The sequence below is a fragment of the Petromyzon marinus genome, chromosome 18 (assembly GCF_048934315.1).
Source record: "Petromyzon marinus isolate PM22_M1 ecotype Great Lakes invasive population chromosome 18, UKy_Petmar_22M1.pri1.0, whole genome shotgun sequence".
NCBI lineage: Eukaryota > Metazoa > Chordata > Hyperoartia > Petromyzontiformes > Petromyzontidae > Petromyzon > Petromyzon marinus.
The window spans coordinates 14,732,448-14,751,477 of NC_133684.1; positions in this window are offsets into that span (position 1 = coordinate 14,732,448).

Below are 19,030 nucleotides of genomic sequence, written 5' to 3' on the forward strand. Positions count from 1 at the left end.
GTGCACTGCGCCACGGTCTCTGTGACCTTTATTGCACTGAGGTCCAGGTCGTTATAGGTCCAGCCTTGACGAACGCCTTTCAACGTATTGCATGCTTCTCCAAATTATAAGACGAATCCCAAAACATACATATTTGGCCTCACACAAGACAAAGATCGCCCGTATAGCCTGAACAGACTGTTGGGGAAAGTGCTGTAAGCGAGCACCAATGAAGGCTGACACAGCACAGGAGGGTTGGGTGGCCAGAACCACGCCCGGACGCCTTTATCTCCCCAGTGGCCATGTTAACACATTACACCGTACCGGGTAATAATGTGAGGCTGAGTCGAAGTTAGGGGAGGCCGTGAGCAGGAATCGAACTCGGGTCACCAAGTTCGTAGCGCCGAGCGCTGCTCTTCACAATAACAAAAAGTCGCCATTCGCCACTAAGTGGTGGTGACGTTACCATGACACTTGTGCCAGGCGATGTGCACTTTGAGGCCACGTCAATTGTCGAAGACCCTCTAACAGTAGGTCACAGGACAGACCCAGGTGCCATGGGTTGACTGAGATGACTGGCAGATGCACCACCTGTGCCCCCTATTGTGCCAACTTTCTGTATTTTTTTCGACCCGGTTATCCGCTCATTGTTGTGAGCGTCGCTCCTCTGCCCTCCGCTGTTGTTGGAGGACGATTGCCTCAAACTTCCCAATAGCGTCTTCTAGGTGCACGTAGCCTGGCACTGCACAGTAGCATCCTTAACGAGCCTCCTCGCTCACTCTACACGTAGCTGCGGGTCGTGCTCTTACATGTGGACGTCTCCTAGATTACAACTTTTGCTTTAAAATGCACAAGCCAAATGTGCGTCTCAGAATCGGCAGACCGCGGTAGAATGGAGTAGGATGTTGGAGTGGTGATGCCGCGACTGGCACATTAAAATAACAACCCGCCGAGCCGAGTTAGATAGCAAGACACGGCTAACATCTGCAGTGGCGAAGTGATGACACCTTGGATGAAGGTGAATCATTCCAAAAGCACGATTAACGATGATCCGTACCTCGAGATTCCTGGCTGGCTGCTGGCTGGGCGCCTCTCCACTCCAACCACAATTACTCCGCTGTTAGTGGCTGCTGTAGGCCGTTGCTACAGAAACTAGCTGGATAACATAACTGGCTATGCGTGATTATTTGTCGAACAAATGAAATTAAACGGCTTAAACGGAAGTCCGGCAGACGTCTAATAATAGTAATAATTATAATCATTAATTGGCATAGATAGCGACACCGAAAAGGTGGAAATAACGAATAGAGAATACTGACCACGGCTCATTTAAAATCGCTCTAACTTTTAAATGTGCTCCTATCAACGTAATTATTTTGCCAAGTTGCTTATTTCCTAGATGTGTGTATGTATATATATATAACCTCAGGCTTTGCGTTTTATTATCAGAATCAGAATCTTTAGTTATCCTGGAGAAATATGATAAGCTATGAAGATATTTTCCAGAGATGTCCAGTAGGGATGGGTCAGAAACTTAAACGAGAAGAGTAAGCAAATCACTCAAGATAAATGTATCAATAAATGAAAAACTAAAAAAAGCTATTTAATTTACCAGGTAAGGCCCACTGACTTATTAGCTATTTTCAGAATAGACTTGGCCACAAATGATAGCTCCACAAAGTGGCTTATTGTGTGGACATTGTATTGCAGGCAAACACTACACGCACCTTGTTGATTCTGAATGAGGAGGGAAAAACCAGAGGACCCGAAAAAAAATGCACGCGACCACGGGGCTAGAGAGTGAGACATAAACTCAAAATATACTGAAGGTCACGGGACAGACCCAGGGGCCATGGGCTGACTGAATTAGATGACTGGCAGATGTACCACCTGTGCCCCCTACTGTCAACTTGCCGCATTACATCTGCCCTGCGCTCCGCTCGATGGAGTCGGGATCTAACCCACGAACCTCGTGCAGATTACTGTTCGTGCTCCGAGCGCAGGAGGACTAAGACACGAGTCTGAACACGGACAGCTGTCGTTTGCTTGCGTGGCTGAGCTTCGTGACCTGCGAGACGAATCCACAGCCTGCCGCGTGTGCGGTGATTCACAGGCGATTCGTCATCCCACTTGCCAGGCCGTCAGCGCTCCGCAGGGCTGAGGGATTCGCGGGGAGAACGGGATGATGGGGAAATATGGAACCGATTAATTTGTTTTTGTTGCTTTCTTATTTATCCATACGAGTCGCACTGAACCGTGGGGCATTTTTAGCTGCGAAGCAACTGTGTACCACATAGTACAGGTTTTTTTGGATTATTTCGCGTAAATATAAATGTGTCGTTAACCCACCACCACCCAACACAGCTAATCAGCAAGGTTTGTCACCTAAACAAAACGTGCCAATTACTATGGGCAGCCGCCCCGCTAAGGCGGTCACAGTAGGACGATTGGGATCGGTTAGAGCAGTGTTCTTCATTTCAAGGCCCACGGGCCAATGGCGGCCCCAGGTGGCCTTCAGTGTGACCCCTGACAGCACATGGATATGAAACACCCCTTGCAGGTGAGGCGGTGTGGCGGCTCTCAGACTGATGTCATATTGGCTGAAGTAGCCTCCCTCTGAAAATGAGTGAAGAACACTGTTTTGGATCAGGAGGAGGTGGTGGCAGAACCTTCGAGAAACCTTTGAGAAGGGACATGGACCACGGGGGCCCTGGGTGACAGTGCAACTCGCCCTCTCACCTATACTCACCGTTGTCCTTCACCAACGTGGTTAGGAATGGTCAAAGTCCAACCCGCTCCCCACAAACCCCCAACCGCGATTGCGGAATTAAACAACGATGAGGCATACTCTTTGGTTCTATTCGGTAAAGTCACGTAGGTAAATAATAAAACAACAATAATCACGACGTTTCGGCCACAACACAAGCGGCCTTCATCAGGTGAAGGGACGAGCCTGTCTGGAGGACAGTGCTGGAGTGGAAGAAGCCACGCTTAGATCACGACATTTAAGCTGTGTGAGAGGAAGAAGAAGAAGACCACGGGCTTTGACAAAGGAATTAGCATATAAATTAGCATTGAAATGGCTCATTGAAATAGCTAAGTTAAAGTATACACATCCGCAGAGGTGCCCCTTGACAAAGGAAATTAGCATAGGATTTAGCATTTAAATAGTTTAGTGATTAGCTAGTAACTGGTCACAGAAATAGCTATGTTAAAGTCAGAGTATATACATTCACCGAGGCACCTAGTACTCATCAAACAGGAGAATTTAGCGAAACACAACCACGCTCAGACATCGGACCTGTGTGCGAGCAGAGAGGTGGTGTACGTGCCGGTGGACTTGCAGTTTGGCGAGGGGGGGGGGGAAAGGGGGGAGGGGGATTTTACCCATTGATGGTGTGAAAATGGGAATTTATAAGAGCTGCGAAAGTTTGGGGTACCACTACTCGAAAAATATACTGTACCATTGAAATTAGTTTAATGTTTAGTTCGATTTAGAACATCTTTCCAATGATTTAAAGCTTTCGTGACTGCAGTAATTCATATTCTTAGTTTTTTCGGTAAAGTCACGTTGAAGAGAAACAACAAAATAACAAAATATATATAAAACAATAAAAAATTCTCACGACGTTTCGACCATAACTCAAACGGTCATCATCAGGTGTGTTGGTTTGCATAAATTTATTAAAAAACGGCAAATTTATTTATTTATAAAAAACGTTGGCGTCACGCGCAGCGATTGGCAGTTTGCCCAGGACTAGTCCATCTATTTTTTTGAAAAGAGGAGGGGGGAGACGAAATTTTTTATAATGTATGCTGTCTGTAAGCCACTGTAAGCGTGAACAATCAATCAAGAACTGAAATGATTTATCAAATCTTTCCAATGATTGCTAAGATAGAATCCATCTTCTCGGTTGAAATTGTCTCTGTGCTTGTATATGTGGATAGCCTCATGAACGAATCTCTCATGGAAGCCAGATGGCTTACAAAGAACCTCCGTCTTGGAAAAGTCAATGGCATGTGAGCCTACTGAATTAGAACAATGATCTGCTACGGCCGAGGTGTTGGTCCTACCGTGTTTAAGGTCTGCTTTATGTTCACGAATGCGGTCCGAGACATGGCGTTTGGTTTCTCCAATGTAACTACTACCACAGAGGCAACTTAGTTTGTAGACACCAGGGTATTGTATGTCCGGAATCACATATTTTACAGACGGAACCAGATCACGGATTTTATGTAATGTGTTGAAACGGACCTGGATCTTGTGTTTATTCAAGATTTTGGAGATCTTTTTTGTGATCCCAGCAATGTAGGGTAAAGTGATGGTTTTGAAAGGCTCCTCAAGAGGGTTCTTCTTCATGGTTTGAGTGATAGCTTTGCGGATTGTATAGTCGGAGTAACCATTAGCCCTAAGAGCTTGGTGTACGTGCTTGAGTTCACTGCTTATGTGTTCCTGGTCGGATATGCATTGGGCTCTATGATACAGAGTCTTGATGAGAGAATTCTTCTGTGATGGATGGTGGTGGGAATCCGGTTTCAGATAAGCATCCGTATGGGTAGCTTTCCTGTAGACAGAGTGGCTCATTGAACCATCAGGTCTCTTTTTAATTAGGACATCCAAAAAAGGTATCTTGCCATCTATTTCGACTTCCATGGTAAATCTGATGGCTGGGTGTATGGAATTGATGTGGTCGAAGAATTGGTCTAGAGCAGGCCGGCCATGTGGCCAGATGACAAAAGTGTCATCCACGTACCTCTTCCATAAGGTTGGGCGCAGAGTGGCAGTCTGGATGGCGTCAGTCTCAAATTTCTCCATGAAAATGTTAGCTATAACTGGAGAAAGGGGGGAGCCCATTGGGGTGCCCTCAGTTTGTTTGTAGAAAGTTCCATTCCAAGTGAAGTATGTATTGGTTAAACAGTGTCTCACCAGGGGGGGTACCTCAGTGTTTAGTCCTTGATGAACCAAGTCTTCAATGATTGCAATAAATAAATTTGCCGTTTAAAAATAAATTTATGCAAACCAACACACCTGATGATGACCGTTTGAGTTATGGTCGAAACGTCGTGAGAATTGTTAATTGTTTTATATATATTTTGTTATTTTGTTGTTTCTCTTCAACGTGACTTTACCAAAAAACTAAGAATATGAATTACTGCAGTCACGAAAGCTTTAAATCAAAATTTAATCGCCTCTACGGGGAGGGTTTTCACGTAACTTTAAGATCCTTCAACAAACTCCGGGATAAGAAAGCTCAGCTGATCGAGTCTCTCACCTTCCTGAAGAGAGGCTGCGACTCTGGGGTAATACCAATCGCATTTACACTGACCTCTGCTGCTGTAACTTCTTCTAATGCGAAACGAATTCTTTTCAAAACTAGCTTAGCTCTTATCTCAGAAAAAATCAAACTTATACGCACAGAACTAGATCAGTTAGACAAGACACTCTACAAATCACACTTATCATTGGCGGCAATAATGTCCACATCGGATTGGGAACATGTAGACAATATGACTGCCTCTTCAGCTGCTACTATGTCGACCAAATGTAAGGAAAACCTGATTTCCAAATTTAACCTCCTCTTCAACAAAAGACCGGACCCACACACCAAAAAGTTAGACGTTAATAAAGTCGTAATTAATCGCAGTAACAGTTCTATTTCCGATGGTCTGAAATCCGTTTTAGCTAAAGGTCTAAACTTTGCAGTCACACCTAAACACATACCAGTTAATGATATAATTGCCCAAGTAAACGTTGCTCTCAGGGGCCTGGGTCACAACACTGCAGACGTAGCAAGATCTGAAATCGCTGCAACCCTCAAAAACGCTAAGATGCCAGCTAGCAACCTCAGCAAAGATGAGCGTTTTGAATTATATAAATTAAAAAAGAGGAATGATATTGTAGTTCTCTCAGCTGACAAAGGCAATGCTACTGTCATCATGGATAAAATAGAATACAACAACAAAATTAAAGAATTACTCGACGATGGTAGTTATACAAAAATAAAAAGAGATCCCATCAACAGCCTCGTCACACAAACCAACAAAATAATTTCTGATTCAACCGCATTAATTGATCAATCTAAACAGTTTTCGTTGAAACCTTCTGCTGCCAGGCCACCAAGATTATACGGCTTACCAAAAATACATAAAGTTGATACACCTCTTCGTCCCATAGTCTCTACTATCAGCTCCCCCACCTACAAACTAGCTCGTTTTTTGTCTGAAATCCTGCGTCCTTTCACTGGAAAGACCACCTCTGCGGTACAAAATTCTACTCACCTGGTATCAACAATCAAGGGTATTTCCCTGTCCCCAGACGACCTGCTTGTCAGTTTTGATGTAGTTTCCTTATTCACCAAGGTTCCTGTACCTGACACCATTGCAATCATTGAAGACTTGGTTCATCAAGGACTAAACACTGAGGTACCCCCCCTGGTGAGACACTGTTTAACCAATACATACTTCACTTGGAATGGAACTTTCTACAAACAAACTGAGGGCACCCCAATGGGCTCCCCCCTTTCTCCAGTTATAGCTAACATTTTCATGGAGAAATTTGAGACTGACGCCATCCAGACTGCCACTCTGCGCCCAACCTTATGGAAGAGGTACGTGGATGACACTTTTGTCATCTGGCCACATGGCCGGCCTGCTCTAGACCAATTCTTAGACCACATCAATTCCATACACCCAGCCATCAGATTTACCATGGAAGTCGAAATAGATGGCAAGATACCTTTTTTGGATGTCCTAATTAAAAAGAGACCTGATGGTTCAATGAGCCACTCTGTCTACAGGAAAGCTACCCATACGGATGCTTATCTGAAACCGGATTCCCACCACCATCCATCACAGAAGAATTCTCTCATCAAGACTCTGTATCATAGAGCCCAATGCATATCCGACCAGGAACACATAAGCAGTGAACTCAAGCACGTACACCAAGCTCTTAGGGCTAATGATTACTCCGACTATACAACCTGCAAAGCTATCACTCAAACCATGAAGAAGAACCCTCTTGAGGAGCCTTTCAAAACCATCACTTTACCCTACATTGCTGGGATCACAAAAAAGATCTCCAAAATCTTGAATAAACACAAGATCCAGGTCCGTTTCAACACATTACATAAAATCCGTGATCTGGTTCCGTCTGTAAAAGATGTGATTCCGGACATACAATACCCTGGTGTCTACAAACTAAGTTGCCTCTGTGGTAGTAGTTACATTGGAGAAACCAAACGCCATGTCTCGGACCGCATTCGTGAACATAAAGCAGACCTTAAACACGGTAGGACCAACACCTCGGCCGTAGCAGATCATTGTTCTAATTCAGTAGGCTCACATGCCATTGACTTTTCCAAGACGGAGGTTCTTTGTAAGCCATCTGGCTTCCATGAGAGATTCGTTCATGAGGCTATCCACATATACAAGCACAGAGACAATTTCAACCGAGAAGATGGATTCTATCTTAGCAATCATTGGAAAGATTTGATAAATCATTTCAGTTCTTGATTGATTGTTCACGCTTACAGTGGCTTACAGACAGCATACATTATAAAAAATGTCGTCTCCCCCCTCCTCTTTTCAAAAAAATAGATGGACTAGTCCTGGGCAAACTGCCAATCGCTGCGCGTGACGCCAACGTTTTTTATAAATAAATAAATTTGCCGTTTTTTAATAAATTTATGCAAACCAACACACCTGATGATGACCGTTTGAGTTATGGTCGAAACGTCGTGAGAATTTTTTTATTGTTTTATATATATTTTGTTATTTTGTTGTTTCTCTTCAACGTGACTTTACCGAAAAAACTAAGAATATCTTTCCAATGGTTGCTTAATTTGAAACCATCCTCTCGGTTGAAATTGTGTCTGTGTTTGTAGATCTGAATTGCTTCATGAACAAATCTCTGATAAAAGCCCGTGGGTTTGCAAAGAACCTTGGTATAGGAAAAAATTATATCGTGATCCCCCACAGCATTGTAACAGTGATCAGCTACGGCAGAAGAATTCGTTTTGCCGTGTTTCAAATCTGATTTGTGCTCGCGAATTCGGTCAGAGACATGTCGCTTTGTCTCACCGATGTAGCAATAACCGCAGGTACAACTAAATTTGTAAACCCCGGGGTACTGTAAATCAGGAATGACATCCTTCACGGATGGGATCAGATCACGAATTTTGTGTACTGTATTGAACCGGACCTGGATCTTGTGTTTGTTTAGAATTTTGGAAATCTTTTTAGTAACGCCTGCTATATATGGAAGTGTGATGGTTTTGACCGGAGTATCAAGTGGTTGTTTCTGTATGGAAGGAGAGACAGCTTGGCGGATGGTACGGTGAGAGTAACCATTCCTTTTGAGGGCCAGGTGTACATGTTTTAATTCACTGGTCAGGTGGTGTTGGTCCGAAATGCAATGAGCCCTATGGTATAAAGTTTTGATGAGAGAATTCTTTTGGGCTGGGTGGTGGTGGGAATCAGGTTTCAAGTAGGAATCTGTGTGGGTGGGTTTCCTGTAGACAGAATGCCCCAATGAGCCATCAGGTCTCCTCTCAAACAGAACATCTAAGAATGGTAGCTTGCCATCTTTCTCCACTTCCATGGTGAATTTGATGGCGGGATGTCTGGAATTGATGTGGTGTAGGAAAAGGTTCAGAGCTGGGAGGCCATGTGGCCAAATGACGAAAGTGTCATCCACATATCTCTTCCACAGGGAAGGTCTGAGGGTGGAAGTCTGGATGGCGTCTGATTCAAATTTCTCCAAGAAAATATTGGCTATCACTGGTGACAAGGGGGAACCCATGGGGGTACCCTCATTTTGTTTGTAGAAGGAGCCATTCCAAGTAAAGTAGGTATTGTTGAGGCAGTGCCTAACCAGTGCAGGTGTGTCGGGGTCTAGTCCATGTTGGACCAATTTTTCAATTATTTCAATGGTATCAGGTACTGGGACCTTGGTGAACAAAGAGACCACATCGAAGCTGACAAGGATATCGTCAGGGGACAGTACAACGTCTTTGACCATAGAGACCAATTGGGCTGAGTTAAGTACTGCTGAGGTGGTCTTGCCAGTGAAAGGCAGCAAGGTATCTGACAGAAAACGGGCTAGTCTATAGGTAGGGGAGTTGATCGTGGATACGATGGGTCGTAGTGGGGTGCCTTCTTTATGAATCTTGGGAAGACCATAGAATCTAGGGGGTCTTGCAGCAGAAGGTTTTAGGGAGGGACGTTTAGTTGGGTCGATTAGGGAGGTCGAACTTTTGATGATCTTGTTGGTTTTTATCGCTAGGCTATTAGTGGGGTCATTTTTTATTTTTGAGTAACTTCCATCGTTGAGCAGATTCTGGATTTTGTTGTTGTATGAATCTTTATCCATAATAACAGTAGCGTTTCCTTTATCGGCTGAGAGGATGACTATATCACTTCTGTTTTTTTAAATTCGCGAGTTCAGAGCGTTCATTTTTGCTGATGTTACTAATGGGTTTCTTAGCATTCTTAAGAATAGTGGCTATTTCAGCTCTCGCAACGTCTGCTTGGATGTGTCCTACGCCTTTGAGGGCTACATCAACCTGAGAGATGATATCATCTATTGGTATGTGTTTTGGGGTGACAGCAAAATTTAGTCCCCTAGCCAGTACTGTTTTCAGATTGTCCGAAATCGGGGTGCTACTCTGATTAATGACGATTTTGTTAACATCTAGTTTTGTTATATGTGGAACTGGGTTCTTCTTTGATAGGTGGTTGAATTTAGAGATCAGGTTAGCTTTACATTTGACTGACAGTGACTCAGCAGAAGAAGCAGTCATGTTGTCTACGTGATTCCAATCAGAAGGTGACATTTTTTGTGTTAACATTAAATGAGCTTGTAGGAGAGTCCTGTCTAAAGTATCGAGTTCAAATCGGAGTAGCCTTATTCTCTCTGAGATTAAAGATAGGCTGGCCTTAAGCAGAATCTGTTTAGAATTCGGAGAAGATACAGCAGCAGAAGTGAGTGTGAAAGCGATGGGTATTACCTTGTGATCGCGGCATCTTTTGAGGAAGGTCAGCGTCTCGATGAGCTGTGACTTCTTGTCCCGTTGTCTGTTAAAAGCTCTAACAGATAGGTGAAAGCCCTCCCCGTAGAGGTTATCAATTCTAGATTTAAAGCTTTCGTGACTGCAAGGATCCATACTCTTTGGTTCTATTCGGTAAAGTCACGTAGGTAAATAATAAAACAACAATAATCACGACGTTTCGTCCACAACACAAGCGGCCTTCATCAGGTGAAGGGACGAGCCTGTCTGGAGGACAGCGCTGGAGTGGAAGAAGCCACGCTTAGATCACGACATTTAAGCTGTGTGAGAGGAAGAAGAAGAAGACCACGGGCTTTGACAAAGGAATTAGCATATAAATTAGCATTGAAATGGCTCATTGAAATAGCTAAGTTAAAGTATACACATCCGCAGAGGGGCCCCTTGACAAAGGAAATTAGCATAGGATTTAGCATTTAAATAGCTTAGTGATTAGCTTGTAACTGGTCACAGAAATAGCTATGTTAAAGTCAGAGTATATACATTCACCGAGGCACCTAGTACTCATCAAACAGGAGAATTTAGCGAAACACAACCACGCTCAGACATCGGACCTGTGTGCGAGCAGAGAGGTGGTGTACGTGCCGGTGGACTTTCAGTTTGGCGAGGGGAGGGGGGAAAGGGGGGAGGGGGATTTTACCCATTGATGGTGTGAAAATGGGAATTTATAAGAGCTGCGAAAGTTTGGGGTACCACTACTCGAAAAATATACTGTACCATTGAAATTAGTTTAATGTTTAGTTCGATTTAGAACATCTTTCCAATGGGTGCTTAATTTGAAACCATCCTCTCGGTTGAACCTTTTCCTACACCACATCAATTCCAGACATCCCGCCATCAAATTCACCATGGAAGTGGAGAAAGATGGCAAGCTACCATTCTTAGACGTTCTGTTTGAGAGGAGACCTGATGGCTCATTGGGGCATTCTGTCTACAGGAAACCCACCCACACAGATTCCTACTTGAAACCTGATTCCCACCACCACCCAGCCCAAAATAATTCTCTCATCAAAACTTTATACCATAGGGCTCATTGCATTTCGGACCAACACCACCTGACCAGTGAATTAAAACATGTACACCTGGCCCTCAAAAGGAATGGTTACTCTCACCGTACCATACGCCAAGCTGTCTCTCCTTCCATACAGAAACAACCACTTGATACTCCGGTCAAAACCATCACACTTCCATATATAGCAGGCGTTACTAAAAAGATTTCCAAAATTCTAAACAAACACAAGATCCAGGTCCGGTTCAATACAGTACACAAAATTCGTGATCTGATCCCATCCGTGAAGGATGTCATTCCTGATTTACAGTACCCCGGGGTTTACAAATTTAGTTGTACCTGCGGTTATTGCTACATCGGTGAGACAAAGCAACATGTCTCTGACCGAATTCGCGAGCACAAATCAGATTTGAAACACGGCAAAACGAATTCTTCTGCCGTAGCTGATCACTGTTACAATGCTGTGGGGGATCACGATATAATTTTTTCCGATACCAAGGTTCTTGCAAACCCACTTTAACTTAGCTATTTCAATGAGCCATTTCAATGCTAATTTATATGCTAATTCCTTTGTCAAAGCCCGTGGTCTTCTTCTTCTTCCTCTCACACAGCTTAAATGTCGTGATCTAAGCGTGGCTTCTTCCACTCCAGCGCTGTCCTCCAGACAGGCTCGTCCCTTCACCTGATGAAGGCCGCTTGTGTTGTGGCCGAAACGTCGTGATTATTGTTGTTTTATTATTTACCTACGTGACTTTACCGAATAGAACCAAAGAGTATGGATCCTTGCAGTCACGAAAGCTTTAAATCTAGAAACGATGAGGCAATTACGGATTGACCCTTGCTGTGGCTGAACGCTATCGCGGGATGAATGTAAAGGCAGGTGCGCGGACTTCATCCCAATCGATACACTTTGTGAGCTTTGCAGTTGCAGGGATAATCAAATCACGTTCCTCTAATCACCTCGATAAGGCTTCTCATCGAGCCAGGTTGTTTATAAGGCAACATCCCCTTATACATTCACGTTCACGTGAGATGAATTGAGTTCACATTCTACTGTGGGTATGTGCGTGCGCATGTCTGTATGCATTTGGAGCCGCGGAACAGTGAACACGAGTTCGATTTCCGCTCACCTCCAATATCGGGTGACGAATATCTGAACCCGTACTGGGCCTCCCCTATGTCGACTCGGACTAAAACGAGTATCGGGTGCGGTGTGTAAAACATCAGCACTGGTGAGACAAAGGCGGCCGGATGTGGTGTTGCTCGTGCCAGCCTTCACCCATACAACCTTCAACAGTCTGTTGAAGCTTGTATGGGAGAACGTTGTCTTGCGTGTGTCTATCTCTCTGTCTCCCGCCATATTGTGTGTCTCTCGCGTTATGCTCTCACAATCTGCCTTTAACTTCTCATCAATTCACTGCCGTTCACCAATTTCTGCACGAGTGCCTGTCACATCAAAATCCGAATATTTATGTATATTGCAGGAGGAATCCGATGAGCTATGAAGCTCTTTTTCACAGATGTCCATTAGGGGTAGGTCAAAGCGTTACATCAACAAACAATACAAAACACGATAGGAGTGCAAAGTATAGGAAAGGTAAACAAATCACTACAAAAAAAAAATTGAAAGGAAAATAAACAATATTTAATTTACCAGGTAAAGCCCATTGAAGTATTAGCTTCTTTTTTCAGAAGCAACCTGGCCACAAATGATAGCTTCACGAAGTTGGCTTATCATGTGGAAATGAAAAGCAGCCAAATTTATAGCAGCCAAATTATCTTAATAATCTAAACGCATGTTTAAATATCCCTCCCCATGCGCATCTGCTACCGTCTGAAACGTTTTTCCTTCCGATATTATGAAGCCACTGAAGCTATGCACTTTTAAATCATAAATTAGCGAATTTCTTTAGAACTGCTTTTTTTCCTTTGCCAGTACCAAAATATGAGAATAGGTTTTCCCCTTTATCTGGCAACAAAACAAGTGTTAAGATTTTGATTTAAAGCTTTCGTGACTGCAGGGATTAATATTCTTGGTTCTTTCGGTAAAGTCACGTAGAAGGGAAACAATAAAAGAATAAAAATATAAAACAATCATCATGATGATAATTGCTTGTGTTACAGTCGAAACGTCTTGAGAATTTTATTGTTTTATATTTTTATTATTTGATTGTTTCCCTTCTACGTGACTTTACCGAAAGAACCAAGAATATGAATCCCTGCAGTCACGAAAGCTTTAAATCAAAAAGAATATAGGTGTTAAGATGTTAAAACACCAAAGTGAAACCTTTTACAAGGAATCTTGTCTGCATTAACACTGTTTGAGACTAGGCTCCAAAGAAAGCTGTCTCTGGTGTGGACCAACCAGTTTCAAAGACAATGCATATAATATATTCTTGGTTCTTTCGGTAGTTTGTTGTCCTTCCCCCACACCTCCGATTAGCACGGTTGGCTACGTACGGTGCTAAAGAAGATCAACAAACACCTAATTATGTTGTATATTTCCCAATATTTTTAAGTCTTGCTGTTAAAATCTATCTTTTTAAAGGGCTGCCCTTGTTAGCATCGCCTATGATCGTTGTATTTCACCTGCTCTGAATAAAGATGCCATCTGTGAATGTTTCACCTGAGCCGAGTCACAATTCCCACTCTGTGTTTATTATGTTTCACAGAGATGGCCTTGAGGCAGGGAAACACCATTTCCTTTTACATTGCTAGATACTTCACCCCAAAGGAGTCCCGGCGGCGATGCTGCTATCGGGCGCACAGTCACAGAGTGGGAACTCCTCAGCAGGCGATGAGTCACGGGGAGCATCTTGATGAGCACGACCCTTGCTCTGCAGAGGGACGGTCTTCTTGCTGAAATAGCCTCACGCAGTGGGTTAGTGATGTTGATGGATACCGGTCTGCCCTGCAATAAACATTACCACGATGACTGTGTCCATATGTAACATCGTACATATGAGAGAGAACCGGGTGGTAGCGGCTTCGCACGTCCCCGGTAATCCAGCACTATAGAGGTGGCAGGGAGGGTTGGTAAATCACCCACAGATGATGTCGTGAAACTCCCTTCCCGTGGGCTTCGAGGAAGTGCCTTACCCTGGCTCGTCAGGAGAGGGCGATACATCAAGTGGACTAATCGCCATCTGTTTCAATCTGAACCGGGATTGAACGTTGCCTCGTGCAACACGTGGGTTTTCACCAGGTTCTTGGGTTTGCTCCCACTTGCGTATAATAATAAACACTGCTGATCATTTATTGGCTATGAACAACTTAAAATAAAAACTCAATGTAGCATCAGCAAGCCCCTCCTTAAAATGAGTCTTTCCACTCAATGTGGCTTTCCTGGATATAAGTAAATATTGATTACGAGGTTATTTAAAGTGGATTAACTGCTAATTCCTGTGGATTACGAGCTAATTGTAGATGATTATTATTAGTAGTGTAATGCTTTGTGCTGACTGTTATTAAAACCACTGTTGTCTGCACCCCTTCAATGGAGGAGGAATAACACTACACAAATTATCTCCTGCAGTCCTCTCGTGGCTAGCAGACCTTGACATTGGCATCCAGTTCCTGAGCTCCCGAGCCGATTGCTGCCATATGCAAGAGTAGACGAGAATCAGATTCGCGTGATGACTCATCACCTCTTCTGGTTGCCTCGCTGTGCCCTGTGCACCCGATAAGAGCATTGTCGGGACTAATCTAACTGACTCACTATTTTTTTTTATTTTACCTGGTAAGTCCCATTAAGCTGTACAGCTCTTTTTATAAATGAGCTGACCACAAATTATAGCACAACGAAGTAACTTATCATGTGCAAATTTATAGCAGCCAAATACTCTAAAGGCATATTGATTCTAAATGTGGAGGGAAAAATTGGAGGACCCGGAGAAAAATCCACTCGACCACAGGGAGAAAGACATGCAAACTCCAAATATACAGCAGGCGTCACAGTCGGGATCAAACCCACGGTCTTCTGTATACCAATCGAGGGAGTTAACATCTTGTCACCGTGGCCCCCCTCAGGTAAATCTCAGTTTCTCGCATTACGAGGAGGCACGGCGATTTCACGGCCTCGACGGTATTTTTTTCATATAAATACATTTTGTGGTGAAATTAGTTCAGAATCAGAATCTTTATTTATCCTGGAGAAATCCGATGAGCTCTCAAGCTCTTTTTCAAAGGTGTCCCAAAGGGGCCAGTCAAAAAGTTACAACAATGCAAAAACACGAATAGGAGTGCAAAGTAGAGGAAAGGTAAGCAAAGCACCAAGAATGAATATATAACATAGATAAAGTATACAAGTTCATATTTCAAAAGTATATAAATTTCCAAGCTCGGTTGAAAAACAACAGCAAGAAAAGTGCCAGACGTTGCACATTAAAATTTAACTTTATATTGTAAGAAGAAAAAGACCACGCACCTTGACAAAGGAATTAGCATATAATTTAGCATTGAAATGGCTCATTGAAATAGCTAAGTTAAAGTATACACATCCGCAGAGGTACCCCTTGACAAAGGAATTAGCGCTGGAGTGGAAGAAGCCACGCTTAGATCACGACCTTTAAGCTGTGTGAGAAGAAAAGGACAAGTGCCTTGACAAAGGAATTATCATATAATTTAGCATTGAAATGGCTCATTGAAATAGCTAAGTTAAAGTAAACACATCCGCAGAGGTACCCTTTGACAAAGGAATTAGCATCGAATTTAGCATTGAAATAGCTGAGTGATTAGCTTGTAACTGCTCGCAGAAATAGCTATGTTAAAGTTAGAGCATATACGTTCACCGAGGCACCTAGTACTCATCAAACAGGAGAATTTAGCGAAACACAACCACGCTCAGACATCGGACCTGTGTGCGAGCAAACAAGGTGTTCTGACAAAGAAATTAGCATAATAATTAGCATTTGATTGGCGGATTTTTGGAAAGAGGTGGTGTACGTGCCGGTGGACTCGCAGTTTGGCGCGGGGGGGGGGGGGGGGGAAGGGGGGAGGGGGGAGTTTACCTATTGATGGTGTGAAAAGGGGGAATTTATGAGAGCTGCGAAAGTTTGCGGTACCACTACTTGAAAAATATACTGTACCATTGAAATTAGTTTAATGTTTAGTTCGATTTAGAACATCTTTCCAATGGTTGCTTAATTTGAAACCATCCTCTCGGTTGAAATTGTGTCTGTGTTTGTAGATCTGAATTGCTTCATGAACAAATCTCTGATAAAAGCCCGTGGGTTTGCAAAGAACCTTGGTATCAGAGAAAATTATATCGTGATCCCCCACAGCGTTGTAACAGTGATCAGCCCACGGCAGAAGAATTCTTTTGCCGTGTTTCAAATATGATTTGTGCTCGCGAATTCGGTCAGAGACATGTCGCTTTGTCTCACCGATGTAGCAATCACCGCAGGTACAACTCAATTTGTAAACCCCGGGGTACTGTAAATCAGGAATGACATCCTTCACGGATGGGATCAGATCACGAATTTTGTGTACTGTATTGAACCGGACCTGGATCTTGTGTTTGTTTAGAATTTTGGAAATATTTTTAGTAACGCCTGCTATATATGGAAGTGTGATGGTTTTGACCGGAGTATCAAGTGGTTGTTTCTGTATGGAGGGAGAGACAGCTTGGCGGATGGTACGGTCAGAGTAACCATTCCTTTTGAGGGCCAGGTGTATATGTTTTAATTCACTGGTCAGGTGGTGTTGGTCCGAAATGCAATGAGCCCTATGGTATAAAGTTTTGATGAGATAATTATTTTGGGCTGGGTGGTGGTGGGAATCAGGTTTCAAGTAGGAATCTGTGTGGGTGGGTTTCCTGTAGACAGAATGCCCCAATGAGCCATCAGGTCTCCTCTCAAACAGAACATCTAAGAATGGTAGCTTGCCATCTTTCTCCACTTCCATGGTGAATTTGATGGCGGGATGTCTGGAACTGATGTGGTGTAGGAAAAGGTTCAGAGCTGGGAGGCCATGTGGCCAAATGACGAAAGTGTCATCCACATATCTCTTTCACAGGGAAGATCTGAGGGTGGAAGTCTGGATAGCGTCTGATTCAAATTTCTCCATGAAAATATATTGAAATAATTGAAAATTTGGTCCAACATGGACTAGACCCAGACACACCTGCACTGGTTAGGCACTGCCTCAACAATACCTACTTTATTTGGAAGGGCTCCTTCTACAAACAAAATGAGGGTACCCCCATGGGATCCCCCTTATCACCAGTGATAGCCAATATTTTCATGGAGAAATTTGAATCAGACGCTATCCAGACTTCCACCCTCAGACCTTCCCTGTGGAAGAGATATGTGGATGACACTTTCGTCATTTGGCCACATGGCCTCCCAGCTCTGAACCTTTTCCTACACCACAACAATTCCAGACATCCCGCCATCAAATTCAAAATGGAAGTGAAGAAAGATGGCAAGCTACCATTCTTAGATGTTCTGTTTGAGAGTAGACCTGATGGCTCATTGGGGCATTCTGTCTACAGGAAACCCACCCACACAGATTCATACTTGAAACCTGATTCCCACCACCACCCAGCCCAAAAGAATTATCTCATCAAAACTTTATACCATAGGGCTCATTGCATTTCGGACCAACACCACCTGACCAGTGAATTAAAACATGTACACCTGGCCCTCAAAAGGAATGGTTACTCTGACCGTACCATCCGCCAAGCTGTCTCTCCCTCCATACAGAAACAACCACTTGATACTCCGGTCAAAACCATCACACTTCCATATATAGCAGGCGTTACTAAAAATATTTCCAAAATTCTAAACAAACACAAGATCCAGGTCCAGTTCAATACAGTACACAAAATTCGTGATCTGATCCCATCTGTGAAGGATGTCATTCCTGATTTACAGTACCCCGGGTTTACAAATTGAGTTGTACCTGCGGTGATTGCTACATCGGTGAGACAAAGCGACATGTCTCTGACCAAATTCGCGAGCACAAATCAGATTTGAAACACGGCAAAACGAATTCTTCTGCCGTGGCTGATCAATGTTACAATGCTGTGGGGGATCACGATATAATTTTCTCCGATACCAAGGTTCTTTGCAAACCCACGGGCTTTTATCAGAGATTTGTTCATGAAGCAATTCAGATCTACAAACACAGACACAATTTCAACCGAGAGGATGGTTTCAAATTAAGCAACCATTGGAAAGATGTTCTAAATCTAACTAAACATTAAACTAATTTCAATGGTACAGTATATTTTTCAAGTAGTGGTACCCCAAACTTTCGCAGCTCTTATAAATTCCCCCTTTTCACACCATCAATAGGTAAACTCCCCCCTCCCCCCTTTCCCCCCCCCCCGCGCCAAACTGCGAGTCCACCGGCACGTACACCACCTCTTTCCTAAAATCCGACAATCAAATGCTAATTTTTATGCTAATTTCTTTGTCAGAACACCTTGTTTGCTCGCACACAGGTCCAATGTCTGAGCGTGGTTGTGTTTCGCTAAATTCTCCTGTTTGATGAGTACTAGGTGCCTTGGTGAACGTATATGCTCTAACTTTAACATAGCTATTTCTGTGACCAGTTACAAGCTAATCACTCAGCCATTTCAATGCTAAATTCGATGCGAATTCCTTTGTCAAGGGGTACCTCTGCGGATGTGTATACTTTAACTTAGCTATTTCAATGAGCCATTTCAATGCTAAATTATATGCCAATTCCTTTGTCAAGTCACTTGGCCTTTTTCTTCTCACACAGCTTAAAGGTCGTGATCTAAGCGTGGCTTCTTCCACTCCAACGCTAATTCCTTTGTCAAGGGGTACCTCTGCGGATGTGTATACTTTAACTTAGCTATTTCAATGAGCCATTTCAATGCTAAATTATATGCTAATTCCTTTGTCAAGGCGCGTGGTCTTTTTATTCTCACACAGCTTAAAGGTCGTGATCTAAGTGTGGCTTCTTCCACTCCAGCGCTGTCCTCCAGACAGTCTCGTCCCTTCACCTG